Source organism: Lissotriton helveticus, chromosome 6 (genome assembly GCF_964261635.1).
Source record: "Lissotriton helveticus chromosome 6, aLisHel1.1, whole genome shotgun sequence".
In the NCBI taxonomy this organism is placed as follows: Eukaryota; Metazoa; Chordata; class Amphibia; order Caudata; family Salamandridae; genus Lissotriton; species Lissotriton helveticus.
Window position 1 is genome coordinate 1612057690 of NC_136067.1, and position 3996 is coordinate 1612061685.

The 3996-nt window shown below is 40.4% G+C and overlaps 1 pseudogene; it reads left to right on the plus strand.

Moving 5' to 3' along the window:
• Positions 1–770: 770 nt before the first annotated feature.
• On the plus strand, positions 771–2468 carry LOC144762809 (tetraspanin-5 pseudogene; annotated as a pseudogene).
• The last annotated feature ends 1528 nt before the right edge of the window (positions 2469–3996 follow it).

Consider the following 3996-nt stretch of genomic DNA (forward strand, 5'->3'; position numbering starts at 1 on the left):
CTTGGTGATCTAGTAAGAAACATTGTAGATACTGCTTTATGGCTGTCTTTGGTCTTTCCATCTGCCTATTCATCTGTGGATGATTACTAATGCAATGGAAATTGTTTATATTAGGTCTTTAATCAAAATCTGACTAGAAATAGGTAGTAAACTGTGATGCGTGGTCTGTAATTTTCACTTTAATTGAGCCATTATGTCTAAAAACCTGATATGGGAAGACTTGAGATGGTTCAACTGCAGAAAGGAATACTTTTAAATGGACACAATGACCCTCTTCATGACATAGTCCATGGCCAGTTCATAGATTATCAAATCCTTGAGACAGAGGAAAATCTAGTATAAAGTCCATAGGAATGTATTGATCAAGGTTGAAATGCAGTGGTTTTAACAGGCCTGCTGGTCGATCCTTCTGGATCTTGGCTTGAGCACAGATTGCATATTGCAGATTCACACGTATGAAAATATTTACAGATATCACCATGTTACGCCTCCAATAGCTCTCTTTAATTAATTCTGTACCTCCCTCTGTCCGGGATGACCAGATAATGAAAGGAAGGATCCCGCCTTCTGTGTCAGCAGCCAGATGGAGGAGCCGGGAGCTACCCTGTCATGATCACCCCTTTTCTTGTCATCAAGTGCCTCTGTCCCCCGCCGGACGCCTGATGTGTGCAGCGGGTCTGCCCTGGATGACCAGTCGCCAGGCCTCGACACCCCTCTCCTTCTCAGCCATTGATGCCAGCCCGGACGAAGAACCCCCTTGAGCCAGCAGCATGTCGGGCAAGCTCTACAAGGGGCCCGAGGTTAGCTGCTGCATAAAGTATTTAGGGCCTTATTTATGAAGGACTTGCGCCGCCGGTGCGTCACTTTTAACATGGGAAAAAATGACGCACCGGTGGCGCAAGGCTTTCATAAATGAGGCCCTTAATCTTCGGCTTCAACGTCATTTTCTGGTTTCTGGGAATCACATTTTTTAGGTATCGGACTGTGGGCTGGGAATGAAAAAGGAGTTATTTCCAACATCTCCTCGATCACAGACCTGGGCATCTTTGATCCTGTATGGCTTTTCCTGGTAGTAGGTGGAGTTATGTTCATTCTGGGATTCGCAGGATGTATTGGAGCTCTATGGGAGAACACCTACCTTTTGAAGTTTCTTTCGGTTTTCTTTGGGATTATTTTCTTCCTGGAGTTTACAGCAGGGGTGCTAGCATTTGTCTTCAAAGATTGGATCGAAGTCAGCTGCAGCCTTTTATCAACAGCAACATCCGGGCTTATCGAGATGACATTGATTTACAAAACCTCATAAATTTCTTTTTTTTTTTTTCCTTTTTTTTTTTGTTATCCTCATTTGCCTGGCCCTACTCTTATTTAGCCTCCAACTGCCATGCACGTACTCAGAGTGCAGGGTTTCCCCCGCATCTGATAACACGATTGGAAAAAAAAAACAGCAGGAGATGGCCCGAAGAGTACCACGGGTAGTGACTCCGAGCTTGATATTTTATTCAATTGAACTAGCCTTCGGAGCCAATTGAGGTGGCCTAGTTCTTGGAGTTCCAAGGCATAATCATAGGACCGGGGGAAAAAAAAAAAAAAAAAAAACCCGGCTTACTGTCTCCAAAGAACCAAAAAAATCCAGAAAACCCGACTGCGTGCGCCACCTGATCTCAACATGTCGGTTTTAGAGGTTGCATAGAGAGATGATTACCAATTTGCGTGTGTTGGTGCTAGATTTTCGATCCATACCTTGCATATCTCTCTTCTTGCAAGCAGTATTGCATAGAACAGAAATGTCCTTGCATGTCCCTTTATGTTGTTGTCCCATCCAAATATAATCATGGGAAGTGTAATAGAGATCGAGGTGTTAAGAATGGAGTCTAAAGTCGCTTTCACTTCGTTCCAAAACTGTAATATGTTAGGGCATGCCTTAAACATGTGAATGTCCGAAGCTGCGATATAACCACATTTGTTACATTTCTTCCCTGGGATAAATTTAGATAGCTTTAAGGGTGTGAAGTAAGCTCGATGTATTGTATAAAAGTGATTACGCCTGAGCCATGCAGGTTTAATATACTTATATAGTAAAGTAAAGGAATTCTGCCAGATTTCGATACTCTGGGCACCAAGTTCTGTGCCCCATAGTTGTTCCGGGAGGATGAATTCTCCATCTATTTCTTCTAGCAAGCACCAATACCACTGCGAGACCTCTTTGCCCCCTACTGATTGTACTACCAGTTTCTCTTCAGTAATGCTGTGCTTCCCAAGTGTTGCCCCTGACCTGATCAATGCTTTAACCCAGCTATCTAATTGTAAAAACTTGAACCTCGAAAGCTCTGCACCCAGCTGGTCCCACAACTCCTCCCAGGGCCTCAATGATTCGACTATCAACAAGGTTTTTTTTTGTTGAAAACCTCATAAATTTCACGCAGGAATATTGGCAGTGTTGTGGGGCATTTGGAGCAGACGACGACTGAATAATGAAATGTTGTGACACCATTTCATAATGTGAAGTTCTAAAACCTTCTGGAGAAGATACAAGACGTCCTTTCTCTACAATAATGTTCTTTCTTTTTTCTTCTCATTTGGATCTTTGTGAATTCATTGCTTTTCATTAAATTGTCTTTGCGAGTAACCTGATAAAAAAAACAAAAAAAAACAAAGCTGACCTTTGAATCCAGGGAACTGTTTGTAACAAACAACAGCATCATGGAAGCAGGAGAGGGTGGTTGCAGTTGTTTGCTTTGACTTGATAAAGCATCTATCTGCTTTGCCCTGTCATTTATAAGAAGGTGCTTCTTCACGTTTTTTAAATTGAAATTAGTGTTTTCCAGTAACTTTTTTATGACCATGATATTCACTCTTTGTGAGTCTCCTCCTACAAATTGAGAAGAGTTTTGACATTTATGTAGATTTCCTAAAAGCGACCACAATATAGAACTGGAATTTGCTAATAATGTCGTTTTCCATGCATCCTTTCGCTGCCCGACACTTAAATATTTATTTAGAATGAAACACTAGCGGTGTCGAACCTGTTCACGGATCCTTTACACAACTAGTAATTTTTTGAAGCCTGCTTAAATGAGGTGTTACAGGTGCATGACATCGCTGAACCCTAGTTTTTGTTTTTCTTTTAGTATAGGCGCATACTGCGACTACTCTGATTTGATTAGTAGAAGTTAGAAATTATTCTTATTTAAAATCACAGAACTCTGGGTATACTGTCTCTAATTCGTTCTCTTTTTTTCGTCATCCAATTCACGTGAAAATTGCTATTTAGTACCAAGCTCCTCTCGGTAACATCTTGAACGTACTCATAATTATAGGAACTGTGTGGCTATGACACAAACAGGCGCTCTTCTCCCCTGCAATATCAGAGAATAGAGTCACTGGCTAACTTTAGCCGTGATGCATAATTTTGTTATTGGAAAAGACCGCTTGAAGCTCGATTTGTGATTTGGCATTAAACACATTTGACAGTTTTATGAGCTTAAAGTGCGTTGAGAGCCCAGCTCGGATAGAACAGGAAATATTCTCATATTTTCCAACTGCCCAAAAATTGGACTGGATTTACAACACTATACTTACTCTATTTCGTCCAAAATAGAGAAGGAAAACCCATAAAAACACACAGTAGCAAAGAGAAAAACGGCCAACATTTAAAATTGATTTAAAAACACAATTTAATGTATTGTTATTAACTGTCACAGATATTTAGATAGAACTAACTGACTTAATACCTATCACATATGATATTTTTGCTTCTAAAATACATCTGCTATTTTAACAATACTTCGAACTATTATTTGAAAAGTTTCCTTATTATACTTATAAGCTTCAGAGAGAGGCTCCTCATCTTTTTGGTTTTCTACATTTCACACAATCTGCTGCTATTTTTCCAAATTTTGCAACAGTGCACTGAAGGTGGTTGTTCTGATTATGCAGAGATTAATTATCTACTGACTAATTGCACTTTCCTTCCTGGAAGTCCCCAGGTAATGGGGC